Consider the following 20,086-nt stretch of genomic DNA (forward strand, 5'->3'; position numbering starts at 1 on the left):
GCTGTGTTGTGTCTTGTCACTTACTCATTAAAATGGGCCTAAGTGTTGCACTTCATCTGTAATAACATGTCAAAATGGCTGGGATGTTCAGGCTCTGTAGGGATACCACATTGTCACCACATCTGACCTCATTGTGTTGCGAGGATGTGTTATGTCCCCTATAGTGATAGCACACTGATACAAAGGGGCACTACACAACACATGGTACATACATACTCAGCATCAGTCAAGAATTCTAAGGATATGTCCCAGGTCCTTGAGCCAATACCCAAAATTGTCATGTCTAACAACACAGTGCCAGTAAAACTTAGCACAAGGCCAGGAACTCACACCATACCACAAACACGTATGAGTCACAACTAATTCCAAATAACAACTGCCATGTCACATGACAAACCTGTTGCAAGGCTTAACAACAACTTACATCTTTTAACTTTTGCAGCGGATCAGGGTTATGGTATACAGTCGTGGGTGATAACCCCATTTGCAAACCCAAACACAGGAGCAGAGCATGCATATAACGAGGGACACCGTCAGACATCCAATGTCTTGGGAAAGGACATTTGGCATACTGAAATCAAGATTCAGGTGCCTGGACCTGACAGGAGGCAGCCTCCTTTATGCCCCACACATTGTGTGTAAAGTCATCCTGACATGTGCCATCCTGCATAAGATATGTGTGCAAATTATCATTCCAATGTATGACCAGGTTGCTGACCTCCCTGAGGAGGAGGAGGATGGTGCTGATGATATGGAGGGGGAAAAGCACAACACAGCTGCTGGGGCACGCCGGCAACAGCAAATTGTCAATAACTTTTTCACATAAAAATCACTGAAATCACTATGTTCAATATGTAAATAAGCACTTCAAATATACAACCAATCCTGTTTTGATCTATTCAATCTCCACTACATATACCATAGGAATAGGAGTCTCACCTCAGGGAGTATGTAACAGTTACTAATCTGACAAGTGATGTTGTGACATCATTTGTGATGTGTAACATTGTACTGTGACCATCATACACATCAGTTACAGCCTGATCACTGGTATGTGACAACAGAAGGACACAATCCATGGACCACAACACATATTGTACATTCATATTGCCAACTTGCTAATCAATAGCTCATCACAACCAACCGTATCATGTCCCAATAGGATGTATGCAGGGGGCCCACACCTGAGGTTGGGATGTTGAAAAATAGAAATTAAGTCATTTTGGAACTTAACACTGTCACAACTCAGTGTGAGAGTGGCAATGGCTGCATGGAACATGTGTGACAAGGGGGGAACATCGTTGGTAACTATGGTCATCAAGACTTGCCCAGGAATTGTAACCAATGGAAGTTGGAACATATGTAAATACACTGCTGTCAAACATGGATGTATATGCACAACGTGCAACAATTTGCATGCTGTTGACTCCGTAACACACACATTGGTGGAACAGACTAATCACACCGTTACCACATTGTTGCATGGATTACCACATGTGGCCATACCCAATATGCCACAATGCAGCACAATCCATGTCGTATGTATGTTGATTCAGGGTGCATTTAAGGACAATGCAAAAAACCACGCAATCATGAAATGAGTAAAAAAATATGACGCAAATGCATCTAAAACATCCGCAAATGCAAACAAAATGACACATGGGCCATTAGCGTGAATTCTACTTTCGCACTCCTTTTGATGCAGCCTTTTGTGAAATCGACACATAACCGTCAGTGTAAATGACGCACATGTGTTATGCGTCTAAAAAAAACCTATGCAAATGTCAAATGCGTCAAATTAATACACACATGTTAGAAATGGGGTCTTTGGTTGGCAGTCAGGTTACCCCCTGTCCATGAAAGGACCCTCACTCTATTCGGGGTAAGTAACACACAATCTAAATTATCCTGTGCACACCCTCTGGTAGCTTGGCACTGAGCAGTCAGGCTTAACTTAGAAGGCATTGTGTAAAGTATTTGTGCAATAAATCATGCAATAACACAGTGCAAACAACACAAAAATACACCACACAGGTTTAGAAAAATATAGAATATTTATCTGAGTAGATTAAGGTCAAACCCATCAAGATTTGATAAATACAAGTTGAAATATCACTTTTGTAATGATAAATAGAGATTTTAGTTCTTAAAAACAACAATGGTCTCTTGGGAGCGCAAAGTACCTGGTTTGCGTCTAAATTATCTTCACAGGACTGCAGAGGAGGAGATGCCTGGAAAACAGGGAGGTGTGCATTGGTTTCTCCAGGCGCACACAGACGATGCATTAATGCTTTTCCACGCAGCAAGGGCTTTGCGTCGATTGTCGGCATGCAGGCTTGGATCCTCTTCGGGTTGCAGGGTATTTGCACCCCACCGGGGACGATGCGGAGAAATCCAGGGCAAACAGGACGAAGTCACAGGAGCTGCTTTGATCCGGTGGGTGATGTGGGGAAGTTTCTGTCACACGGCAGGCGCTGCATCGATTCCTCTCGCAGGAACTCGGGCTGCATCATTCCAAATGGGCGATGCGTCAAACCGGTGGGCCGTGCGTCGAAGTTACAGTCGAAATGCTGGCTCTGTGTCGATCTCCACTCAGGGAGCCAGGCTGCATAGTTCTGGTTCGGCGATGCAGTGATTTTCTCACCACATGGCAGGCTGTGCATCAATTTTTGCCACACAAGGGGTTCTTTGCAAAGATGATGTTTTTTTGGCCCTGAGACTTCAGAAAACAGGAAGCAAGCTCAATCCAAGCCCTTGGAGAGCACTTCTCATCAGAGCCAGATGGCAGCAAGGCAGCAGGGCAACATCAGGGCAGCAGTCCTGTACAGAAAAGTAATCAGGTGAGTCCTTTGGGCAGCCAGGCAACTTCTCTTAGCAGGTTGCAGGTTCTGGTTCCCAGGAGGTATCTTGTCAAGAAGTGTCTGAGTTGGTAGGGTCAGGGACCTTGTTAATATACCCAAATGTGCCTTTGAAGTGGGGGAGACTTCAAAGAGTGGCTTAGAAGTGCACAAGGTCCCCTTTCAGTACAATCCTGTCTGCCAGGGTCCCAGCAGGGGGTTTGGCAGTCCATTGTGTGAGGGCAGGCCACTGACAATGTGTCAGGCCCTCCACCCTGCCAGCCCCGGAAGACCCATTCAGTTTGCAGATGTGTGCAGGTGTGACTGCGCATCCAGTGTTTATGGTTGTCTGGGTGAAATGCACAAGGGAGCTGTCAAGCAGCCCAGCCCAGACGTGAATTGGAAGGCCCAGAAGGTTTTAAGTGCAGAGAAATGCTCACTTTCTAAAAGTGGCATTTCTAAAATAGTAATATAAAATACAACTTCACCAGTCAGCAGGATTTTGTATTACCATTCTGGCCATACAAAATATGACCTGTTTACCCCTTTCTAATCAGACTCCACCATTCAAACATTTTATGAAGACAGCCTTAATGTTAGTCTATGAAAGGAACAGGCCTCACAGCAGTGTAAAACAAATTTACGAGTTTTACACTACCGAGACATATAGAACACGTATGTTCATGTCCTGCCTTTTACTTACATAGCACCCTGCCCTATGGGTTACCTAGGGCCTAACTTAGGGGTGACTTATATGTAGAAAAAGGGGAGTTTAAGACTTGACAAGTTCTTTTAATTGCCAAGTCGAATTGGCAGTGAAACTGCACACACAGGCCTTGCAACGGCAGGCCTGAGACATGGTTAAGGGGCTACGAATGTGCCTGGCACAGTCAGTGCTGCAGGCCCACTAGAAGCATTTAATCTACACGCCCTGGGCACATGTAGTGCAATTTACTAGGGACTTATAAGTAAATCAAATAAGCCAGTTGGATATGAACCAATGTCACCATGTTTTAAGGAAGAGAGCATATGCACTTTAGCACTGGTTATCAGTGGTAAAGTGCACAGAGTCCTAAAACCAGCAAAAACATTGTCCAAAAAGTGGAGGGAGGCAGGCAAAAAGTTGAGGGTGACCACCCTAAAGCTGTCAGGTCTAACAACGCTTAACTGAAAAACGTGACAGGAAGTGATGTAATAGGAAATCCTGTTACAATCATGGTACAGTTGGTGTGGTTTCACTTCCCCTTTACAGTCTGTCCCTTTTTTAATGTATGGTTGTGTTTTAGAGCTGGTGGTTGAGCCTTGATTGTGTCTTGGAGTTTGTTGTGTCCCTTCTGTCGTGTCCTCTTGTATTTTGTGTGCAGATTGTCCCAGTAGTTGTGGTTTTGTGTAGTTTTTGTTTAGATTTGCATTTGTTACTCATTTGGGATGGTTGGGATAAGTTAGTGGGGTTAAGTTTCTGTTATTTTTTTTATTCTTTCTTTGTATTTTGGGTCAACTCTGACCATAATTCAACATGTCTGGAAGGGGGAAAATGACCAGGATGTCTGAGGATGAGCTTGGTGGATTTGTGTGGCTGGTATCCCACTACCTGCCTATGATGCTTGACATGGGTAGTCGGGCCCTCCTTGGATACTGGACCGAGACCAGGAGGCTGCGGTGGGGCAAGGTTCTCCACCACCTGACGAGTATATACAGGACCGGCAGGAATGAGCACCAGCTAAAGTATCGCTGGGCAGATCTGGTGGCCAGGGAGCAGGATCTGCTTGATCATCTTGGGATTGAGATCGGCGGACCTGTTGGTGAGTCTCCCATAGCCATACTATTGACTGTTCACTGCTCTTAAATGACAGTGACACATGAGTTGGAGTGCTGCATGCAATTCTTGTGGATAGGTTGTATGCAACCAGAATGAAGTGTCACTGTGCCAGTCTAGGCCTGGAGTTCACATGTCCAACTATGATACCAATGCAGGTCAAATGTCTGATGAGTCCTGCACAGCCATCACGAAGGCACACATTTCAGAGGCCATAGTAACACCTGTGCCCCAGCATGGTGTCATGTATGAAAAGCCAAGGCACCGCCAGCCTACCATATTTTCCCTGGATTGTGTCAACAAAGCTGGGCAATGCATGTATCAGGCAACTTTGTCAACATTTCACGCACATGACCTCTGTCCCTGCCACTATGTTAGCAAAGGGGGTTTACCCTCCTTACGGGGCAATGAATATGAGGCATTTGATACTATTAGACAACCTTTCCACATCAGTCATGGATTACTCAATGCATGATCACTGCAGACTTAAAATTGAGCGGCATATCCATAAAAAAGCGCCTCTGAGTGCCTTTTAGGACAAGCTTGAGTACCTGAGTCATATGTCTTGCAAAGCGCCAGAGTAGTGTCATGTGTTTTCACACAACTCCCTCTTATACCATGTTCTTCCGTCTTCTATAGGTGGCCCACATGTGGTTGTTGCAGGGTGTAGCACTACATGAGTCTCTGGCCCAGTGTTAGTGTTCAGATGTGTGGCTCTAACTCACCTGAGTGTCTGTGTCATTGTGTGATCGTAGTGGTGTGTCTATTGCACTGTTTTCCACTAGGATAACTAGCTCACTCCTCTCAACTAGTTCACACTGAAATTTGTTGTCCACTCGCAGTGACTATGATTTGACACTAAGCATGGTTTTCCATTCATGTCTTACAGGTGGACCCCTACATGATTGGCGAAGTGGTGTGATTTGAGTACCCAAATGTATCCAGAAAGTGTAATAATGTGTGTCCTGTGAAGTAATCCATGGTTTGGTGTGAGTGAGTCATGTGTGTTGAATACACTTCCAGATGTGATAAGCTGTCCAATGATCAGATATCAAAGTAGGTAGGATGGTGGCATTATGGCCCATTTAAAGGATCCCCATGCACCACCAGAGGTTCACATCTTGTGAGGCTCGTGGTACACAATGGCCAGCATTGTGTACACAAGGTGGTGACAAGCCACATGTAGGCCAATATGTGACTAAGAATGACAGAGTGCAAAGCTGTAAGAATATTGGCTGTAGTGCACTCCATCATTCTCACAACACAGGGATGCACCATATTGAACTGAATTTGGTGCATCACTGTATTGTCATGAAGATGGAGGACTGGGTGAGCAATTGTCCCCCAGCATGGCGCTCCATCTTTTGCACTCCATGAATGTTACATTTATGTGGAATGTAATTGGCTTGCATGCAGGTCAAGGCCAAACGTGCTGGCATGGAAATGTGTGTGAAAGGAATAGTAGTGGCAGATCAGGTATTGATGCGTGTCTACCCCTGGACACATGAATGCAGATGTGATAGACCTTTGGATACCAGTTTCCTAATTGTCAGCCCTCCTAACATATGGTCCACTCCTTTACTCCATGTATGCCTTGGTGGATGACCAGGACAGTTGAGATAATGGATTGCATAGCCATCCCCCCTTAGGCTCCGGGGGAGAGTAATACCAAATTTGGAGGTAGATGTGATGCTCACAGTGTAGGTGACAGTCATATAGATCAGGCTTGCATGTGTACCTATCAGCTCTGACCCCTTATGGTTACCAACAGCATCCAATCCGCCCAATAACATGTCCAAGTTACTGGTGATGTATGGTTGGAAATAGACACAGATGATGAGGAAGTTTGGGCCTGATCTATGTAAAGTTAGTGCTGCCTTTGCATTATTCTTTATTATCCAAAAGTGATGCACACTTCCAAATGTTTGGTTCATTTTCTCGGTTTGCGTCTCTTTAGTGTCAATAATATGAGTAATCTGTGAACTGCCACCTCCAAGTTCTGTCCCCTCCCTTCTGATTTTAGATAGTAGATTAGATAGGATAAGTGGATTTGGGGATGTTTTTATTGACTTATTATGTGTTACTTGGCGGGTGGGGGTCATATTGAGGTATCTATTTGTTTTCCATGTTAAAAATAAAAACAATAAAAAATATATATATTTTTTTAGAAATACAAAAAATATATATGTGTTTAGATTCAGTTAGTATATGCGTAGTATTAGTATATGTTGTCCTGCATGTGTCTTGTAACTTAATGGGGGATGGGGGTGGGGGCAATGTTTATAGTGTGGTGGTAAATGTGTTAGTTAAGTTTAACATAGGGTAGTTAGCTTTAGTTCTTGGTTATGTATAGTTAGAATGGGTTAGTTTAGGATAGGGTAGGTTTAATAAATGTTTTTAATTTAGTTTAATACGTAATAAACATTTTTGTTTCCTCCTATACATTTAGGGCCTGATTCTAACTTTGGAGGACGGTGTTAAACCGTCCCAAAAGTGGCGGATGTACCACCTACCGTATTACGAGTTCCATAGGATATAATGGACTCGTAATACGGTCGGTGGTATATCCGCCACTTTTGGGACGGTTTAACACCGTCCTCCAAAGTTAGAATCAGGCCCTTAGTGTTATGTGCTTGTGTCTCAGGGTCTTCCTATGAGTGCACAGTGCAAATTGTGTGTTGGCCTAGGGATTCTGTCCTGCCTCTGAATCCCTCTCTTGAAATGTGCATGACCTATTGACAACTGAGCTGTCACATTGGCAGCAACAACACATATATTTGTCCATGCATCTGCCATCCAGTGTACCCACCACTCACTGTGACTATGTTTACTTTCTATTGGGCAGGTAGGTGTGGTGATTCAGCTGTCAGTGTTGGGGTCCTGTGTATAAATGTTGGGAACTGTGGCACATCTGACAACAGCCTACATTTGAACTCTATCCTACAAAACTGACCAGTGGCAATCACTAATGAGGTTAGGTACCTCTGTATCACACCAATGTGTTCTACTGGTACTCCCAGCTCACAAAAATGCCCTAGAACTGTTTTACAGCCATTCCTGCCATATGTAGTGAGTGAAGCATACATGTGTTCTTCATTTTTGATATTCAGTGAATTGCTTGTAGGGGATGAGACCAGCATTGACATTTGTCATGTTGGGACCTTGTGTGTAGGTATATACCCCATAGTCCTGCATTCTTGTACTGACACTATACAAAAAGACATGCTGTTTGTGTAGGAGGTGTTCATTTACAAGTGGCACAGTGTGATATATAGAATATGCAGGTCAGTGACCCCGTTTGTGAAATCCATACAGCCGTGACACAACACAAGTCCAGGGTTGAGGGACATGTCATGGGACATGCTTGGGTGAAGTGTTGTTAAGTGCGGAAGAACAATAACTGCCAATTAGTAAGTGAGAGACAATGACAGTCCATAGCAGACAGGTCAACAGTGTATGGGTGAAGAGTGCACGTGTCCAACTGTGCTAACACTGGCATGATCTCAATCACAGGACAAAGGAGAGCACTGCCCATGTGGCATGGGCTGGTGCTACCGGGAACTCTTATGAGAGAAGATGATCTGATCCACATCTTCATCCTCTGATGTGTGTGGTGTCTCCTCTGCCCTTGATGGTGGTGGTGGGGAGACAGAGTGGGTGTCAACACCAGAGCAATACGCACTCTACTGGCGACAAAAATGCAAAAACCCAGCACTCTCAAAACAAAGTAATTTATGCATTGTGCTGATATGTTGTGGTTTAACCTTTTGCATTGCAGATTTTAATCCTGAAAACGTATTTTTAATATGGTTACAAATACTGTTCCTTTGCAATGTATTGCTGCAGGTTTTCAGAGTGTGTTAGGGTGTGGCCCCTTTCCAGGGCCTTCCACAGACTTTCCCTGCAACATGCCTGGGCGTGGTTCTGGGTTGGGTCAAGACTCTATAAAAGAGAGCCAGCCCAACTCCCAGTGCTCACTATTCAGAGGTCCCAGTGCAGAGCAGCAGCTTCTTCCTGAGCTCCTGTCCCTGCTGCCTATTTGGATCTTCCAGTCTTCTAGTCTTCTGCCCTAATCCTTCATTGGTGATAATTATTCGAGGTGGTAAGACAGTGGTTGGACTGTCCCGACACCGTTATTTAGAATTTTCATATTCTTGGTTTAAATTCTTAAATGAGTAACAGATTACTTACGTGCTACCATTTCTTGACATTTATATGGTAGTTTACAAATAGGCAAGACGCGTGATTTATTTCATAAAGGTTTGACTTTGTTATTCATTGCGCGCTACCATTTCTTGACATTTACATGGTGGTTTAAGAATTGGCAAGACGTGTGATTCGTTTTATGGTGTTTAAACATTGTTGTTCATTGCGCGCTACTATTTCTTGACATTTACATGATGTTTTACGAATTGGCAAGACGCACAACTCCTTTCATGAGCATTTAACTTTGTTGTTCATTGCGCGCTACCATTTCTTGACATTTTACATGGTGGCTTAAGAATCGGCAAAAGAAGCGCGATTCGTTTCATTGTACTTTGATCTCGTTATTTATTGTGAGCTGTTATTCCTTGACATTTACATCGTGTTTTACGAATCGGCAAGAGGCGCGATTCGAGTAATGATGATTTGACTTTGATATTCATTGCGTGCTACCATTTCTTGGTATTTTACATGGTAACACTCAAATTGGCAAGACGCACAATTTTCTCCTCGAGTTTAATTCATGTTGTTTATTGTATGCTACTATTCTAAGATATTTATTATGTAATATTCGAGTTCACAAGTTATATGATTTGTTTCCTGAATCCATATTGTGTTATTCATGGTACACAATCCTTTAATGGTGTTTACTATATATATATATATATATATATATATATATATATATATATATATATATCTGCAATATGCGCAATTTGTGTTGAAACATTTTAAGAGTACACAGAAGGCCAGAGTTTCTAGATGCAATATTGTATGGTCCTAGTATACATTCTCAAAACAGGATTTATATGACTAGTTTAAAATTTAGTCAGAATGTTTTTTTCTGATTCACATGTAAAGGAAAGTACTTAAATAAGAAAGTTTTCATTTAATTCATCTTGATTCCCCTACAGGTATCCGGCCATCTTGAAACTTAGTCATTTTAAACTTAACTCTTAGATTGTTCATGTTTTCAGAGTGACTAGGCTTAGAATCATAGTCTAGTATTGATTTCAGGAGATATAATTTTCATATTGTGTGTTCTAACCTTTTTATTACTACAGGTCTCCTTCCCAGCTGTTCCCTTCCTAATACCCTCTTCCCCTCTTGGACTCTCTCAGTCTCTGTGATTTATCTATCAGAGTCTTGGAGTTGTTCAGTGGTGGACGTGTTGGGAATATGCACAGACCCCGAGGATCTGGTGACTCTGACAGAATAGTGAGCCCACAAATCATTATCCTCCTGGCTTGTGTATGTTCTCAGTATGGCCACGCTAGACGAGTTAGTCAAGGCTATCACCCAGCTCCAAGGAGAGGTGGTATCATCCAAAGAATTGACAACTAGCTTAGCAGAGAGAGTGAGTCAGTTGCAAGATAAGGTAGAGAAGAAGGAACAAAGTCCCACAGCTGTGTCTTGGCCAGGTACTTCTTCTCAGGTTTCTGGAAGTAATCCGATTTCCCTAAATGTTCCTTCTGCAATTCCTTTAGCTCCCCCAGAACGTTTCTCAGGTGACCCTTTGAAAGCGCAATCTTTCCTGGTTCAAGTGGAACTACACTTCACCTGCAGACCAAATACTTTTCCCGATGCCCAGTCCAAAGTACCTTTCTTGTTATCATATCTGTCTGGGGATGCAGCTACTTGGGCAATTCCTCTTGTGCGTAAAAATAGTCCCTTGTTGTATAACTGGAGAAAATTTGTTCGTGAATTTCAGAGAGTTTTTGATCGTAGAACTGTAACACAGTCAGCAGATCGTGAATTATTAGATTTATGACAAGGAAATCAAGACTTAGGCCCTCATTCTGACCCTGGCGGTCAGTGTTAAAGCGGCGGCCAACCCGCCAACAGGCTGGCGGCCTAAAAATATGAATTCTGACCCTGGCGGGAACCGCCAAAACAGGCCGCCGCTTTAACACTCCGACCGCCACGGCGGTACAAACAAACAGCGCGGCGGTCACCGCCAACAGGCAGGCGGCAGACAATGTACCGCCCACCCTATCACGACCCACCAATCCGCCACCTTTTCTGGGGCGGGAGCCCCGCCGATAAAAACACGGCGGAAACAGACATCTCCAATGGAAAACGCTTACCTCAACACACTCCACGCGGAATCGGAACAGCATGGAACCCGAACTCCACATCCTCCCAGCCATTGCCTTCCTGCTCTTCTTCCAGGATCACGAACCTCGCCGCAGACGACAACGGTAAGTACTGCACCTACGACACAGGGAAGGGGGGAGGAGGAAAGGTTACGGGCACACACATACGCCACACACCCACCCCCACCCTCACCCCCACCGAAATACCTACACACCTATGCAGATAAAAAAGTCAGAGTGACACCCACAACCCCCTCCCCCCAAAAACAAAGACAAAAGCCAATGAATGTAAAAGTAGAACCATATTATTGCAACAATAAAGTATAGCGACCTTAGCAATATATGAAGAATGAATACACATCTAGAACTCTATCCATACAAGCAACAAAAGTCCGGCCCAGTCAATCAAAGTCCAAAGGTCCGTGGGCCAATGTGCAGCAACACATGGTCAAAGCCCACACACGAGATCCAGTCCATTGGAGAGAACACTGCTGGGGCATCACTAAAATAAAAAGACAGGCACCTCAGGGGGAAGGGAAGGGGGGGCACCTCAGCCACATGAGTCCACGACGCCAGATCCATGAAGGGCCTCCACGCCCACTGTGCCATCCTGGGGAGTGCAAAGCCACAGTCTCACAAGTCTCTACAGTGGGTGGATTGCCCACTGTGCCATCCTGGGGAGTGCAAAGCCACAGTCTCACAAGTCTCTACAGTGGGTGGGTTGCCCACTGTGCCATCCTGGGGAGTGCAAAGCCACAGTCTCACAAGTCTCTACAGTGGGTGGATTGCCCACTGTTACATCCTGGGGAGTGCAAAGCCACAGTCCATCAGGTGGATTACAGAGACCACTGGTCATGGAGGAGGCATGGTGGGCAGAGTGCGTCGTGAAGGCCTGCCCGACACAGAACCGGGACTGCCAATGGGCCAGCGGTGCTTGACAGGAAGGGCCCAGCGGAGCGGTGCTTGAGATGAAGGGCCCAGCGGAGCGGTGCTTGAGATGAAGGGCCCAGCGGAGCGGTGCTTGACAGGAAGGGCCCAGCGGAGCGGTGCTTGACAGGAAGGGCCCAGCGGAGCGGTGCTTGAGATGAAGGGCCCAGCGGAGCGGTGCTTGACAGGAAGGGCCCAGCGGAGCGGTGCTTGACAGGAAGGGCCCAGCGGAGCGGTGCTTGAGATGAAGGGCCCAGCGGAGCGGTGCTTGACAGGAAGGGCCCAGCGGAGCGGTGCTTGACAGGAAGGGCCCAGCGGAGCGGTGCTTGAGATGAAGGGCCCAGCGGAGCGGTGCTTGAGATGAAGGGCCCAGCGGAGCGGTGCTTGACAGGAAGGGACCAGCGGAGCGGTGCTTGACAGGAAGGGCCCAGCGGAGCGGTGCTTGAGATGAAGGGCCCAGCGGAGCGGAGCGGTGCTTGACAGGAAGGGCCCAGCGGAGCGGTGCTTGACAGGAAGGGCCCAGCGGAGCGGTGCTTGAGATGAAGGGCCCAGCGGAGCGGTGCTTGACAGGAAGGGCCCAGCGGAGCGGTGCTTGACAGGAAAGGCCCAGCGGAGCGGTGCTTGAGATGAAGGGCCCAGCGGAGCGGTGCTTGAGATGAAGGGCCCAGCAGAGCGGTGCTTGACAGGAAGGGCCCAGCGGAGCGGTGCTTGACAGGAAGGGCCCAGCGGAGCGGTGCTTGAGATGAAGGGCCCAGCGGAGCAGTGCTTGACAGGAAGGGCCCAGCGGAGCGGTGCTTGAGATGAAGGGCCCAGCGGAGCGGTGCTTGAGATGAAGGGCCCAGCGGAGCGGTGCTTGACAGGAAGGGCCCAGCGGAGCGGGGCTTGAGATGAAGGGCCCAGCGGAGCGGTGCTTGACAGGAAGGGCCCAGCGGAGCGGTGCTTGAGATGAAGGGCCCAGCGGAGCGGTGCTTGAGACGAAGGGCCCAGAGGAGCGGTGCTTGAGATGAAGGGCCCAGCGGAGCGGTGCTTGACAGGAAGGGCCCTGTTCAGCGGTGCTTCTCATGGCGGGGCCCTGTTCAGCGGTTCTGGTCACGGCGGGGCCCTGTTCAGCGGTGCTCCTCACGGCGGGGCCCTGTTCAGCGGTGCTTTTCACGTCGGGGCCCCGTGCAGCGGTTCTGGTCACGGCGGGGTCCTGTTCAGCGGTTCTGGTCACGGTGGGGCCCTGTTCAGCAGTTCTGGTCATGGCGGGGCCCTGTTCAGCGGTTCTGGTCACGGCGGGGCCCTGTTCAGCGGTCCTCCTCACGGCGGGGCCCTGTTCATCGGTGCTCCTCACGGCGGGGACCTGTTCAGCGGTGCTTCTCACGGCGGGCCCTGTTCAGCGGTTCTGGTCACGGCGGGGCCCTGTTCAGCGGTTCTGGTCACGGCGGGCCCTGTTCAGCGGTTCTGGTCACGGCGGGGCCCTGTTCAGCGGTTCTGATCACGGCGGGGCCCTGTTCAGCGGTGCTCCTCAAGGCGGGGCACTGTTCAGCGGTGCTCCTCACGGCGGGGCCCTGTTCAGCGGTGCTCCTCACGGCGGGGCCCTGTTCAGCGGTGCCTGTCTTGTGTTTCCAGTGAACCACACCTGGCCAATACTTGCCGCTCACTCTGCATCGGACCTTTCCGTTGCGGGGCCCTCCTGTGATGAAGTCCTGGGGCCCTGGCTCTCCTTCGATACCCCCGGAATGGGGCTGGTGGGGCCCTCATGGCCAGGTCGGCTGCTCCCTGCCTTTTGCTCCTTGCTGCCCTTGCCCTCCTTGGCAGACTGTCCGTGGCCCTTGGCTCCCTTACCCGATGTGGCAGGTGACGGTGCAAGGCTACCCTCCTTGGGGGCAGGCGTATCAGGCCTGTCACGCCTGCCCTTCAGTTTTTTGGTCCTCTTCCAGGGGTGCCTTTGCTGCTGGACGATGCCCCAGCCCAAGGAAAGGGCGGACTCCAAAAACCAGGCACGACGTTCTTTGGAGTTGCTGGGCTGGTGGTGGCTGAGGTGTTTGTGGAACTCTTACGGGATGGAGGGGGTGGGTCAGGTGACGAAAAGAGGTCCACTTTAGAGAGGAACATTTTCTTTGGAGCCATGGGAATGGTGGCTGGAGTGGGAATGGGAGTGGAGGAAGAGGATGTGGTTGTAGGAGAGTCAAGTGTGCTGTCTTTGGGTGCAGGTGCTTGGGCAGGAGGCTGACGTAAGGTGGATGGCTGTTGTTTGGGTGCCTGCCTGCGTTTGTGTGGTTGGGAAGCGGGGGTGACAGACACACTGGGAGAGGACACAGGTGACGTGTACATGGCAGTGGGGGTGGTGACTGCACGTGTGCGGACTGGTGTGGAGGGTGTGCTGGTGATGGGTGCAATGGCTGATGGTGGTGTGCTTGCAGGTGTGTGTGGAGACGTCACAGGGAGGGAGGAGGGAGACGAGGAGGTGGGGGACACAGAGGAGGTAGTGGCTGTTGGCATGTCTGCATCTGGAAGTTGCTTGGGTGAATGCTTGTGTGTCCTTTGGTGCTTATGTCTGGATGAGCTGCCCTTGGGTGTTGAGGTGTGTGCAGGCTGGTCTGTAGGTGTGGATGGGATACGCAGAGGAACAGGGGAGTGGGACTGGGTGGAGGGAGTCAGAAGAGGGAGGCTGGAGACAGGGACAATCGCTGCTGTCAGTGCTGAGGCCAGAGCATTGAACGATCGTTGATGGGCAGCCTGACCCGAATGAAGGCCCTCCAGGTATGCATTGCTTTGATGCACCTCCCTCTTCACACCCTGGATGGCATTCAAAAGGGTAGACTGCCCAACAATGATGGTCCTCAGGAGGTCAATGACCTCCTCACTGAGGGCATCAGGGGTGACTGGGGCAGGGCCTGAGGTGCCTGGGGCGAAGGAGATGGCCGGCTTCCTGGCCTTGCGGGCACGGGCCGAAGGCCAAGGGGCTGCTGGGAGGGCGGAGCTGGTGCGCTGGGTGGCGGCTGTACCTGTTTCTGCGGTGGGCACGGATGTTGCCGCCACCGCAAGGGAGCTCAATTCCGAGGACGTGTCGGTGTCGCTGCCGTCTCCACGGGTCCCCGTGGTGGAGCCCCCCTCGCCCTCCGTCTCACTGGTCATGTCGGAGTCCGTTGCATGGCCCTCCGGGGCCATGTGAGATGCAGCTCCCTCTTGCGCCGATGCCACTTCTCCTCCGCCTGATGATGCTAATGCACACATTCACAGAAAAACAAAGAAAATGGGGGGGGTGGAAAACATAAAGACAAGTTGAGTGCATGCATTGGGGACACCGTTGGCGGAGAGGACAGACACAGAAGCCCCCTGCACTACGCTGCGCACTTGGGGTACACTACTCATTCAATGGGACATGCCCTACAAGCCTATGGGCGACAACTGCCCACACAGTATACACTGGTCCATGAATCGCGTTACTAGGCACCCTACAGAGGTGGGGGGCGGGGGCACAGGACCATACTTCACGGACGGGCCTATCCTACAGAAATCGCCTTGGCCTAGGGATACCCACAGCCCTCCTCCCCCACCCAGGCACCTCCACTGCGCGCAAAATAGCTGAATGTGCTGGTACTCACCCCCTTGTGTCTGCTGTGATGTCCTCAAGCGCCCATCTAAATTGGGGTAGGCCACCGCCAGGATCCGGGACATCAGGGGGGTCAAGGTACGACTGGCACCCCTCCTAGGTTGGGAGGCCATCCCCAGCAGAGCCTCCGCGGTCTTCCTGCTCCCGCGGCGGATGTCCTCCCACCTCTTGCGGCAGTGGGTGCCCCTTCTGGTGTGGACCCCTAGGGCCCGGACGTCCTGGGCGATGGCACGCCAAATGTCAATCTTCTGATGGGCGCTGACCTATGTGACATGTACAGGGGGGGAAGAGAAACATCATCACTTTTCTCCATGCTCGATGTGAGATGCCCCCCCTCCCCAACCTTGCCATGTGGCACATGCTCTCATCTGTCGTGCCATGCATTCGTCAATCGCTGCCCTCCCCTCCATCGTACATCCTCCCCACTCAGCCCAGGCATTGGGCACTATGCATTGCCCCCCGTGTACTCACCTGTTGGTCTGGAGGCCCGTAGAGTAGCACATACTGGGGGAGGACCCCGTCCACGAGCTTCTCCAACTCCTGGAACTGAAGGCGGGGGCCCTTTCCCCAGTCGCAGCAGCCATTGTCACTTCCAGACCGAGGTCACAGCAGCACTTGCAGTATAGGTCCTCTCCTGTGGATGCTCAGGTCTCGTGTGATCAAGCAGAGAGAAAATGGCGGTTACGGCCGCGGCGGTGCGTACCGTGGCGGTGCGTACCGCGACGGCCGGCGCTCACCGCCATTGGCTCCTGAAACCCATAGGGTTCAATGTTGTCCAATGCGGCTTTGCGCCGCGGACTGCGACCGCCTACCGCCACGGTGTGCCAAGCTTGCGCAATTACCTCACTTCACATTGTCACACTTCACAGGTCAGGCAGCCGCCATTTCAAGGGCCCACATGGCTTCATTCCTACTGCGTCACACATGGCTAGGCCTTGCACCGACAATCATACTAGCCATTCAATCCCAAGAGATACGTGTACTGGGCATGCTGTGGGCACTTACCTGTGGGTTGCTTGACTCTGTGCTCCATGTTGTCCTTCCTAGGCATCGTCCGCTGGGACTTGCGAGGAGACGGAGTAATCTTCCCGTGTACAGACCGCTGGTGGACCTGTCGACAATGGAAGAAAGACACGTCATACTCACCTACAGACTCAACCGTGCCACTATACAGGAACTGTGTGCCCAGCTGGAGCCAGACCTGATGTCACCCATCCGCCAACCCACAGGGATTCCGCCTCTAGTGCAGGTGCTGTCAGTACTGCATTTTTTGGCAAGTGGATCATTTCAAACTACTGTGGCCATTTCATCTGGGATGTCTCAGCCTATGTTTTCAAAGGTGTTGTCCAGAGTGTTGTCTGCCCTGATGAAATACATGCGGAGCTACATCATTTTCCCTGAGGTGGGTGACTTGCCTACAGTGAAGGGTGATTTCTTTACCCTTGGACACATTCCCAATATCATTGGTGCCATTGATGGTACCCATGTGGCTTTGGTTCCCCCAAAAGACGATGAGCAGGTGTACAGGAACCGTAAAAATTATCATTCGATGAATGTCCAGGTGGTCTGTTTGGCTGACCAGTACATCTCCCATTTAAATGCCAAGTTCCCAGGCTCAGTGCATGACGCGTACATCATGCGAAATAGCAGCATCCCTTATGTGATGGAACTGCTACAGAGACACCGTGTGTGGCTAATTGGTGACTCTGGTTACCCAAACCTGCCTTGGCTATTGACCCCAGTGAGGAATCCCAGGACCAGGGCAGAGGAACGGTACAATGAGGCCCATGGGCGGACTAGGAGGGTGATTGAGCGGACCTTCGGCCTCCTGAAGGCCAGGTTTAGGTGCCTGCATATGACTGGTGGATCCCTAATGTACTCACCAAGGAAGGTGTGTCATATCATCGTGGCCTGCTGCATGCTTCACAACCTGGCTTTGCGACGCCAGGTGCCTTTCCTGCAGGAGGATGGTCCAGATGGTGGTGTTGTGGCCGCTGTGGAGCCTGCGGAGAGTGAAGAGGGGGAAGACGAAGAGGACGACACAGACAACAGGGACAGAGTGATACTGCAGTATTTCCAGTGACACACAGGTAATAATCTACTCCAGCATTGTATTATATCTGTAACTGTAGTGGCTCTCTACTGTCTGACCTTTCACCCCAATGTATGGTAACTTAGTTGTGTATATCACTTCCTATTTCAGTGATCTGATCCCCACGGAGTTCCCTCTGGTTTTTTTCCCCATGGACTACCGCTGTGTGACACTGGTATGTTGTCATCACAATGTAACTAGAAATGTTTTGTTGGTTATATCGAATACATTTGGTTTAAATAAATAGATAGCAGAATCCAGTTGGTTAATGTGCAATAATTGTGTTTATTGAAGTTTTAAAATAGGTGTATAGTTCAAACAGAGTGATGGTGGAGGCATGTCCATGGCAGTGTCCAGACTGTCGTTCCTACAGGTCCATTGTCCATATGCCTGTGGAAGGTGGAGCAGGGGCAGTTCAAGGTTGGACAGGGTAAACAAGTGGGAAAGTGGGATGACATCCGGGGGTTTCCGTGCATGGCGGGGGTCTTGACATCCTACTCTGTCTTCTTCCTCGATCTCAGGCCTGTCTTGCGGGGTGGTTCTTGTTCTGCAGGGGGTGGGGTCCGGGAGGGCCGTTGCTGTTGTGTCGGGGCCTCCTGACCAGTAGCGCCGGCGGAGGTGGTGGGCTGTTCTTCCTCCATGCTAGTGGCAGGGGCCCTTTGGGGGGGCCACATGGTCCCGCAATGTGGTGACAATCTGGTTGAGTGCCACCACGATTGTACCCATTGCGGAACTGATGGTGCGCAGTTCTTCCCGGAACCCCAAGTACTGGCCCTCCTGCATGGCCTGGATCTCCTGAAACCTTGCCAGGACCGTCACCATCGTCTCTTGGGAGTGGTGGTACGCTCACATGATGGTGGTGAGGGCCTCTTGGACAGTGGGTTCCCTAGGCCTGTCCTCCCTCTGTCACACAGCAGCCCTCCCAGTTCCTCTTTGTTCCTGGGCCTCTGTCCCCTGGACGGTGTGCCCACTACCAGTGCCCCCAGGTCCCTGTAGTTGTTGGGGTTGTGGGTTACCCTGGGTGCCCTGTACTGGTAGACACACCGCTGCTTGACCTGTCCTGGAGACAGAAGCATGGGCCCGCTGGGTGGGTGCTGTGCTGGTGTTTCCTGAGGGGGGTAGGTCTGCTGTGGCCTGGGGCTGACTGAGGGTAACCGACTGTCCAGAGGTCCCCGATGGTCCGGGCTGGTCATCAGGTTCTAGGTCGACAGAGCTGATGTCATCACTGGAGGCCTGTTCTGGGGGTGGGATGGACAAATCTGGACCCTCCTGGCCGGTGTGTTGGCGTTCGGGCCCTGCAGGGGTAAAAGAATATGGTTATTGATTTTGTGTGTGCCGTGGCGTGCGATTTGTGGGTGCCCTTGTACCCCAGTGCTGGCAGTCCCATGTGGGAGGAGTTGTGAGGGTGGTTTGTGGGGGGGGGATGGGTATGTGCAGTGGTCATGCTTAGGTGATGGGTGTCCATGGTTTGTGTTGGCATTCAGGGGTTTGGGTTGGGTTGGGTGGGTTGTGCTGGTGAGACATTAACAGGGAGTATGTGTGCTGGGGGGTTAGGGGTGAGGGTGGGGGTGTGGGTTGGCATGCTGGTGGTTGGGGGGGGTGAAGTAGTTGAGATTAGACTTACCAGAGTCCATTCCTCCGCCTACTCCAGCGAGGCCCTCAGGATGCAGGATGTTCAAGACCTCTTGCTCCCATGCTGTGAATTCGGGTGGAGTGGGTGGGGGTCCGCCGCCAGTCTTCTGCACAGCGATGTTGTATCTTGACACCATCGACCGCACCTTCCCCCGTAGGTCGTTCCAGCGCTTTCGGATGTCTTCCCGATTTCTGGGATGCTGTCCCACAGCGTTGACCCTGTCGACGATCCTTTGCCATAGCTCCGCCTTCCTGGCTATTGTGGTGTGCTGCACCTGTGTGCCGAAGAGCTGGGGCTCTACCCTGATTATTTCCTCCACCATGACCCTGAATTCTTGGTCCGTGAACCTGGGGTGTCTTTGGGGTGCCATGGGGTGGTGTGGATGAGGTGTGGGGTGGTGTTTGTGGTGATGAGTGTAGTGGTGTGTGGTGTTTTGTGTGTAGATGTAGTGTGTGTGATGATGTTGGGTTCCTGTGTGTGTTGTGGTTTGCGTTCCCTGTGCTCTCTCTCTGTGTATTGCGCCTTGTCTCTGAATTTCGCTTTGTGGGGGTTTGTGGGTGATGTGGGTGTGTGTTTTATCTGGTGATGGGTGTGTGGGAGTGGTGTTTGTATGTGTATCAGGTGTGTGTATTTGGAATTGTCCAATGTGGCTGTGTTTTGTAAAGGTGTGGGTATTTTGAGCGCGGCGGTGTGTACCGCCAATGGAATACCGCGGTTGAAAGACCGCCGCGTGGATTCGTGGGTCGTAATGGCATGGGCGTGTTTGGCGTGACGGTGGAGGTTTGGTAATCTCCAGTTTATCGCTGACCGCTGATGAGGCGGGCTTCAGTGGATGTCGGGTTTTTGGCGGTTTGGCAGTTGTGGGTCAGAATGACCATGGCGGT

The sequence above is a fragment of the Pleurodeles waltl genome, chromosome 2_2, assembly GCF_031143425.1.
Source record: "Pleurodeles waltl isolate 20211129_DDA chromosome 2_2, aPleWal1.hap1.20221129, whole genome shotgun sequence".
Taxonomy (NCBI): domain Eukaryota; kingdom Metazoa; phylum Chordata; class Amphibia; order Caudata; family Salamandridae; genus Pleurodeles; species Pleurodeles waltl.